At 50.0% G+C, this 9,734-nt stretch overlaps 1 pseudogene; it reads right to left on the reverse strand.

Annotated features, from left to right (window-relative positions):
• Window positions 1–1,020: 1,020 nt before the first annotated feature.
• LOC120392523 lies at window positions 1,021–8,258 on the reverse strand (annotated as a pseudogene).
• Between the last annotated feature and the right edge of the window lie 1,476 nt (window positions 8,259–9,734).

Below are 9,734 nucleotides of genomic sequence, written 5' to 3' on the forward strand. Positions count from 1 at the left end.
GGGGATAGAGGATGATCCGGGGGAGGAACTACCTCCTAAAACTCAGGCTTCCCAAAAAAAAAATTCTTTGACAATGGAGAGGGAGCGGTGGCTTACACCTGGAGTCAGGAGTCTCATGGCCAATATCCAACCCAAGGAAGAAGCACAGACACTAGACACAGGAGAACAATTAGATCCCATTCCGCCCACCCACCAGAAGCCAACAGTGGATTGCTCCCTATTGCACATTCCCAGTGCGTTATCCACTCGAGTATTCAATGTCCCAGCCTTTCCCTTGGGGAGACTCCTTCACAGCCTCAGAGATCCCGGAAGGTCAATCTAGAATTCCTCCATTTTACATCTCATCCCCCTAAGCAGTTTTTCTCCCTCTTTGGTAGGCTGCCATGTCCTCCCTTGCTCAAGTGAACTCTCTCTCCTCAATTCCATCCCTGATCCCACCCCCTCAGCCCGCTCTTCTTGGACTCGCCAGAAAGATATTGGTAAATTACAGCACCAAGAAGCCCAAAATGAAACCCAGGACCACAGCTGTACAGAGAGATTCTTCCTCTCTGCTCTGGGACATGACAACTCTGAGCAGGTGGCCCCCCCTGGCTTTTCTTGTCGTCATTACGCCTTGAAAACTCACGCTCATCTTCAGCCGCTCATGCTTGCTTTGATTAAACTGAGCAAAGGGTCAATTTCAGGCTGGATCACAGGAAATTCTGCCTCGCTGGGGTGAGTCTGTTAGGCTGTGAACTGTCTCCCCAAGGGAAGGGATGGGAGCAGGGCCGGCGCCAGGCACCAGCTCAGCAAGCAGGAGCTTGGGGCGGCCAAGGGGAAGGGGCGGCACCTCTGGCTCTTTGGCGGCGGGTCCCTCGGTCCCTCTCGGAGGGAAGGACCTGCCACCAAAGTGCCACCGAAGAAGAAAGCGGCGCGGTGAAGCTACCGCTGATCGCGATTGCGGCTTGCTTCCCCCCCCTCCCCCCGCCCACCGCTTGGGGCGGCAAAAACCCTGGAGCCGGCCCTGGATAGGAGCTCAATCACTGGGGACATTTGCAGTCAAGATTAGACAAAACCTAAGAGACTAAAAAACCCATTCTGCACCATCTGCTGGTAGTAAGAGCGAACCACCAGAGGTGGCCCAATATGGCCTTTCCAAGTCTAATTTATGGGATTCACTTAAATTTGCTCTCCCATTGCACGGCCCTTTCCCTTTGTTTAGGCATCTGGTTTGCTGCAGATCCAGTATCTCGTCATAATACACTGTGAGCTGCTGACGCCTTTCTCGTCATTCAGATATGCGCAGTCGCCACCTCCTCTTATCAGAAACCTGCAACACAAGAGCCAGAGCGCTAGAGGTTGCATGTGTCAGTCACTATCAGAGACACTCCTGACCGTGTCTCTTAGGGGAGCTACTGCACACACAGACCTTGTCTGTACAGACTGGAACAGGCCCTCCTGCTTCCATCTCCCTGCAACAGAATCCACAACTGCCTCCTCCCTGGCAGGTGGGAATACCAAGAGGGCCAGTGTGGAGCATCAGGACAGCAGAAGGAGAAGGGGGGTGGGGATGAAAGAAGACAATCATCCCGTTCCCATTAATCCTCTCTTCTGGGAGCTGGTTTCCTCCCTCACCCCTGGCTGCTGCTCACCCTCCCACCCAGCTGTGAGCAGCGCTGATACAAAGCGGGAAACAGCCAGGTGCAAGTCACCCAAGGGGGAGGCCTTCTAAGGAGCTGAAAGAGCCTGTGACAAACGCTGAGACCTGACAGCACAGGCTGGATTATTCACAAGCCAAGATTTGTCTCTAGCACCCGAGTATCCAAAGCACCCAACGAGCCCCGAATTAGGACGCTGCTGCCCAGGTTTCTTCTTCAAATATACAGAGAGGGGAACTCACCAGCGGTTGAATTCACTGCCGTTGACCCATTTCCAGGGCTGGCCCAGCTCCTGCTCCCTCCAGAGGCCGATGCAGTGCTCAGGTTTGCCTTTATAGCGCAGCATGAAAGCCTTGAATAGAGGTACATACAACAGGAACAGCACATATTAGACTCCCAGTTCATAGGAGATGAATCTCATCTGCCTCGGCGCACTCTGCGCAACAAGGGAGTCGAAGCTTTTGTTGTGTGCGTACGTGTGTGAGAGAGAGATTTTAGACAGGGGCCGGGGCCCAGGGAAGGGGAAATCTTCCCCTCACGTTTGCGTGGGATGGAATTCAGATGGTCCCCATCCACACAGTTTCCCCTCTCTCTCATCTTCCAGTTTGCTCTGCCCCGTTTTCCCAGAGGCCGAAGCAAGACTTAGGTGCCAGCCCCCACGTGGATACTCTTATGGACTAAAACTACACCGATATACATGATTTCACAACGGATTCAACAAGGCACCACCTGGAACCAGAGGGCAGGTACTTGGTATGGCTAAGCCATGCTTCCGCTGCCTGTGCTGCCCCAGCTACGCTGCTATTTCCACTCATGCTGCCGTCAGCAGGCGGGACTGAATCTGGGACCTCTGAAGCTTAGTGTATGAGCCTCTATTGCCTGAGCTAAAAGCCACATGGCTCTTGGCTAAGGCTGCAGCAGACTCCTCAATCTGGGCTAGGTGCCACTAGAGGGGGACAGAGCGCCGCAGCCACCAGGCTGGGTTATACTAGCACAAGTGTGTCCGTGAGGAGGGGAATCACACCCCCAGCTCGTAGTGTAGACACAGCCCGTGACAGAGCAGGGCTCCTCTCCGCACAGGAGAAACTGAGCCTGTCTGTCCTGTCAGGGCCAATCTATTGCATCTGTGTCTCTCTCACCATTTCCGGTTCACTGTCGATCCCAGCGAGGGAGGCGCCGAGGGAGGAGCAGCTGCTCCGGCTGTAGGTCCAGTTCCCTTCGGCCTCTGAGAAATAGTAACATTTCCCTCAGTATCCGACCCAGCCGTCTGAGCAGCAGCGGGCGGCAAGTGGTCCAGGATCAGCCACAGGTGAGTTAGCACTATGTACTGAAAGTAAGAAAGCGATACAGGTCTGAGACTGTTTCCCTCCCACCCCCACATCGATATCTGGTGGGAATGGAGGGGACTAATTCCCTCAGGTCCCGGCTTCAGAGGCTCCTTAAGTCTCTGCTAGTTGCCTAGAGAGAACCAGGGAAGAAACAGGACATTAGAAATCATGCCACTGAGAGGTTTACGTGCCTCTGATTTCAGTGACTAATCTCGGGGCTGAACACAGTGAGGATGCAGCCAAGAGGCAGCCACAGCTAGTGTTCAGCAGCGACAGAGCTAGACCCAGAGGCAGCATTAAGGTAGCTGCCAGGGGACAGTTACCAACCTGCCTGCAGACGGAGAATATTGAAACTTGATAGAAGTTCAGTTTTGGAATAATCAGCTGGGACAGCAGGTCTGCTGGTTTTGCTCTTTGCTTTACTCTTCCAGGAAATGCACTGAGATGGAGGTGGGATGAGATTCCCCTCTAGGGACAAACACTGACCACACTGAACAGGGTGGGGGGCGTTTTCCCCATAGAATCTGACTGCTGCACTAGTGATAGAGCCACAGTCAATTTTACGATTAGTTGGTCTGTTGGAGCAGGTGAATGAATTCTGAGGCTTTGTCTACACAGGAAAGGTTTTTTGGAAGCTAAGGTGTGAGTTTAAACCAGTGTAACTATATAGGTATAACACTCAACTAGAGACATTTGTTCCCTTTTAAAAGTGGCTTTTTTTCAGTTTGACCCATATAGCAGAACCTCAGAGCTGCGAACACCTCGGGAACGGAGGTTGTTCATAACTCGGAAATGTTCATAACTCTGAACAAAATGTTATGGTTATTCTTGCCAAGGTTTACAACTGAACATTGACTTAATACAGCTTTGAAACTTTACTACACAGAAGAAAAATGCTGCTTTCCCTTTATTTTGTTAGTAGTTTACCTTTAACACAGCACTGTTCTGTATTTGTTTTTTGGGTTTTTTTTGTCTCTGCTGCTGCCTGATTGCGTACTTCCAGTTCCAAATGAGGTGTGTGATTGACCATCCAGTTCATAACTCTGGTGTTTGTAACTCTGATGAGATTCTCCTGTACCGCTACCCAAGCACCATGAGCTAAACTGAAAAGAGGCCACTCTAAATCAGGGACAGAAAGTGGCCACAGGGTGGCACCAGAATCTCAAAAATGGTGTGGCCTGGTGTAACCACTGGCTCTGTGAACAGTTTCAACACAATTTTCCTCTCCCTGCAATGTAGCTATTTCAGTGCTGTGTAAGAGCAGCAATGGGGTCGCCCATCACCACTACCACGGATATTTTAGCTTTTTATATTTTGGAGGGGGAAGGGGAGAGGAAGGAATTTGATTCAAATTCTTTGACATTGCAGAGTGTTATATTCTAACACAGGAGTCGGCAACCTTTCAGAAGTGCTGTGCCGAATCTTCATTTGTTCACTCTAATTTAAGGTTTCACGTGCCAGTCATACATTTTAATGTTTTTAGAAGGTCTCTTTCTATAAGTCTACAATATATTACTAAACTATTGTTGTATGTAAAGTAAATAAGGTTTTTAAAATGTTTAAGAAGCTTCATTTAAAATTAAATTAAAATGCAGAGCCCCCCGGACCGGTGGCCAGGATCCGGGCAGTGTGAGTGCCACTGAAAATCAGCTCACGTGCCGCCTTCGGCACACGTGCCATAGCTTGCCTGCCCCTGTTCTAACACATTCTTGTGCTCTTTGTTCTGCCTCAGCTGAGCTTTGAACAGGTGACTTATATTGAGTGACAAACTGTCAGTGGTTAGTGAGACACCCTCAAACTTAAAATAATCACCTTTCTCTCTGAAAAATTTGCACCTACTATTGTTACAAGTAACTCCCAAAGTGACTATATCAGAGAGGGGAACAACAAATATTTCTCTTTGGTTTTTTAACTTCTTGAGTGTGCACCTGACAACACTGAGGCTCTTTTTATAGTGTCAATGGGATTTCTGCTCCTTAAGGCACTTTTGAAAATTCCACTCTTTTGTGCATCATAGTTTTGCCTGTTTGCATGGGTCTTTTCATGCAGCAACAGCAATGAGAAGAAAATATTAGTTCAGATCCACAAATATTGGCAAAGAGACTCGGGGGTGGGACCTAAAGTAATTTAAAAAAACCTGGTTAGGGTTTAGAAGAAATGTCAGGACAGATTTTTAAAGATACCGAAGTACCTAACTCCCACTGAAACCAGTAAGTTAGGTGCCCAAAAATCTGGCCTGTCTATAAATCTGAGAGCAATAATTTTGTGGTTAAGGATCTGACTGAAACTCCCTGTGAGACCTTGGGCAGCTCATTTATCTGGGCCTCAGGTCCCCACCTGTAACATGGGGGCAGGGAGTGAGGAAAACACCATTAATGCATGTGCGGCACTCTAATAACTATGGTGATGAGGGCCACAGGAGAACCTAAATAGACAGAATCTGCTTTGACCTGACTGCTGAAGCCACAGAGGAAGTAGAGATCATGTGACTTCGGCACCAGCAGGGTTGAGTGGCAGACGCAGACACAGACAGGGTGTGAGCGAAGGCTGAGAACTCACCTGCCAGAGCTGTTGCCAAAGCAATGATTAAACCAGCCACGACTAGGACTAAGCAGATAACAGAGCGTCTTAAGGTGCAGCCAAATCCATTCCCTGAAAGAGAGAAAGCCATGAATGTCCTGGGGCTGCTGGAGGGACCAGAGTTATAGTAATATCAGCCTCTGAGCTGCCATTGGCCAAATCATTTTGTATTTGGATTTCTAGGGGCTTGCCTACACATTTAGTTCACAACCATCTGAGGCATGAGTCTACCCCGTGCCAGCCTGCTGCGGCCTAACTATCCGCTTGGACCTTGCAGACACACATTAATAGTTGGTTAGCCCTCTGAAATCCGGTTAGAGCAAAGTGGATTAACTGTCTGTGTAGACAAGCCCTAAAATGCTCTAATGTCCATGCTGGGCATATGGACAAATACTCATGAAAGCAACAGTCCAGAGCCCTGAAAGCGACCAGCTCTGCCAGTGCCACCAGATCGATGAACCTGCCCAATTACAATTGGATTAAACGATTCCACCCGTTGCTCCTACCTAGACTCCCCTGCAGCTGTTGTCCAGAGTGTCCCAGAGACAACTGGCTCCCAGCCGACAAAAGGGAGGGAAATGTGCCTCATCCTCAGCGTCACTCTGCAGTTTCTGCCCCATGCCCTGCCTGTGCCCCCTACCTGGGGGGACAAAGGGGATCAGATTCTACCACACAAACCCAACTGCATCCAGCTCCCCTTCAAGCCAAGCTGCTCTGAGACCGTCAGGGGTGTTTGCCATATGGCCCTTGGCTTCAGAGCAGACTAGATCTGAGGTTAGTGACACTAAAGATCTGAGAAAATGCCCCCTGCAGGGAGGGCACAGCCCCTTCCTAGTCTGAGAAACAAACAAAGGATTTTTATTTGCAGCTTCAGTACAGCTGGGTTTGTATGAGTCACCGGAAGAGACACCAGGATATCCCAGTCCCAGAGGAAACGATCCTGGGATAAACCCATTTGTTTTCCTAACGGTTCTTTCTCAGGCCACTTCTAGATTTAGTTAGAGGAGAGCAAAGCAGTGAAGGTGTTGGTGTTATTAAGCATAACCCTAGGTAACTCAGGAGGGTGAAAAACCACAGTGTTAATGAAGCCTTTCTGTACCAGGCCTGAATGAATCAGGGTTGATGCTAAGCTTGTCCAAACTGTTTCCATGTTGGACTCTGATTGACCTTGCGAGCCAGAATTAAGAATGGAATGTGTAACTGCTCCTTATCAGTGCAACACTGGCACCAGGAGATAGGCCCCTTTTTACTACTTGTATCTGGCTTAGGAGGAGGAGGGGAGGGGGAGCAAAGTAATAAATCCGAAAGTAAACCAAGGTAACAGCCTTGAAAAGTTACAAGATAAATTGTTTGCTGTCAAGGATGATTTAACCTGTTTAATGTAATCACTAGCTATACAATATGTCTACTATATAGGAGGAGAGTAAAGGAGGGAGGAGAATAGTGGGCGGTAACAAAAATGTCTAACTAAAATCATGTATAAGAAGGAAAACACAGCTTGCATCTGTGTGCAGGATTTGAGATTGCTATGTCTCCCTTGCACCTTATTTGGGCTCAAATAAACTTTTTCTGCATTCTCCACCTTGGTGTGTTTATTGGAACGAAGCACACCGGGCAACGAACCCCTGTTTGCTGCCTCAGGCCTTTTGGGCTGGCAACAAAGGTATTAGAAGTACAGCGGGAAGATCCTCTTTTCCCCACACTGGAGCCAAGAATCTGAGCTGGCAATCAGGCCCTCCAGGCTAAGGCTTAACCTGCCTGGACTTGGATTGGGACTAGAAACAACGTCCTCCCTCTAGATTTCCTGCTTTCCTTGTTTCAAGAAACACAGTTCTGTGGTGATCAGATCAGATTTAAATGAGAAATAGCACGAGCATTCCTCCAGAAGGGTAAATCCGGGTAGCTCTGAGCTGGGAGAATTGTTGGTGGTCCACCATTCCACTCTGCATAAAGCCCTTTGCAAATACCCTACCCCCAGTGCTTTGACCCACGCTTCAGAAGATACAACGGCTACCCTGGCAAATGCATTTCCCTGCATGTTATGGTAGGTCATAGAGATCCAGAACTCCCTGCACAGTTAATACACTATCCCCAGATCACCATCCCCATGCACACATTTTGTGGCACACATCTGAAAATCTGGCCCTCAAAACAAATCGAAGGAAAGAGAAAGTGGAGTGAGGAAAGGAAAGGGGAGAGCGCAAGGGAGACATGGACCAACTTTTCAAACAAATGGGGGCATAATAGGTGCACCCGCAAATATTTACGTGTGCCAACCGCATGCTGACATGGCCACGTTTCTACATATGAAACAGCAAATCAGGAAACTGGATCATAGGAACCCCCTGAGGTGAGCAGGTCTCTGCTCCCCACGCTTAAGAGGGTTGGGCAGTTGTGGCCACCACTGAGATGTGGCCCCACCTGGGTAGCCTCAGTGTCTCTTCCCGAACTGCTACCCCACCAATGAGACTGTTTACCTGGCTTCCTTCCTTTGTTGAGGTCTCCGTTGCGGTTAAGGGGCTGCTCTGACTGCTGGGAGTCCTCAGTGGGACTCTCTCCCATCCCCATCTCTCCTCTCTCAGGGAGACACCAGGGAGTATCTATTCTCTCTCCTTGCCTGGGTGCTGCAGTGCTTTACTCAGCAGCAGTGGAGTGGCTTCTCTCCTGATTGACCTGGAATCCAAGACCACCATATGAAGAGTCAGTGGGCTGGTCTGTGGTTTCGCAGCCTCCTGTTCATTGCCACAAACACAGAGATACAACAAGCAATGCAATGAACACCCTCACATTTCATTAACCCTGTGCAACAAATCCCCATCCTTCTCCCTCACTCCAGGATTGCAGCTCTCACTTGGGTGTGCCATCATGGAAATGTAGGACTGGTAGAGACCTGGAGAGGTCATCTAACCCAGTCCCCTGCACTCAGGGCAGGACTAAGTATCATCTAGACCATCCCTGACAGGTGTTTGTCCAACCTGCTCTTAAACACCTCCAATGCTGGAGACTCCACAACCTCCCTAGGCAATTTATTCCAGTGCTTCACCACCCTGATAGTTTTTCCTAATGTCCAACCTAAATCTCCCTTGCTGCAATTTAAGCCCATTGCTTCTTGTCCTGTCCTCAGAGGTTACGGAGAATAATTTATCACCCTCCTCTTTAAAACAACCTTCCACCTACTTGAAGAGTGTTATCCCCCTCCCCCACCCTGCCCTGAGTATTCTCTTCTCCAGAAAAGTGTTTGGAGGAATGGCAGGGGACAGGGGGATGGAGGAAGGGGGGAGTTAGTATAATGAGGGTGAGGGTGCACAGGGCAAGCTTTGTGCTTGGGGCAGGTGCACATCGCGCTCTCTGTATGGAGGGGAAATGGATTTAGTACCCAGTGCCGTCTCCCTGTACTGACACCTCTTCCCCCCCCTCCCCCAGGATGTGGAGTAGGCACACACACATACATATAGAGCTTTGATACCCACGCTCCTCCCCCCCCCCCCCGGCACCGATGGCTTTGTGACACTAGGAGCATGGGGCGTGATACATGTTGCTCTGGGAAGGGGGATTTTAGTAGCCAGTTCCCAACCCTCCCTGCACCAGGGAGCTGCAGCTGTGTGTTTGCCAGGCCTGGCAGCACTCACAGAGCTTTCCACACAGGCTGAGAGGAGGGGCTCGGTGCCCAGGTCTCCTCATGAGACACACAGCTGTCTGCCTGGAGGATGGTTTTGGCACCCAGCAGCACACTCCCTAGGCCTGCAGAGGCTGTGGGTTGGCAGAGAGACAGGGTACGTGCACACAGAGGCTGGGGGGACAGGCTCAGTGCCCCAGTCCCCGCCCCACACACTCTGATGTCATTGTTAGGTGGGGTTTGTTTATTTCTCTCTGTGTATGATACCAACAGCCACCGGCAGAGGGTAACTGCAAGTTCTGTTCTCAGCTGATTTTCTAACTGCACAATAACTTTCAGCCTATTGCAGACTGAAATGCCTCAAAATTCCAGACTTTGCAGTGACACCCCCGCCCCCCTCACACACCCCCACCTTTCCTTGTACTGTGGGGATCAATCCTGCCTCGAGCTCCGGCTGGGGACTCACTGAGGGGAGCCGCCAGGGCAATCCAGCGCCCAGTTCCCAGCCCCTCCCTGCCCCCATTCCCCACCAACACCGTCTCGGCTAATGTCTCTCCCGACATTGACAACTCC

This window comes from Mauremys reevesii, unplaced genomic scaffold (genome assembly GCF_016161935.1).
Source record: "Mauremys reevesii isolate NIE-2019 unplaced genomic scaffold, ASM1616193v1 Contig1, whole genome shotgun sequence".
Classification (NCBI taxonomy): domain Eukaryota; kingdom Metazoa; phylum Chordata; order Testudines; family Geoemydidae; genus Mauremys; species Mauremys reevesii.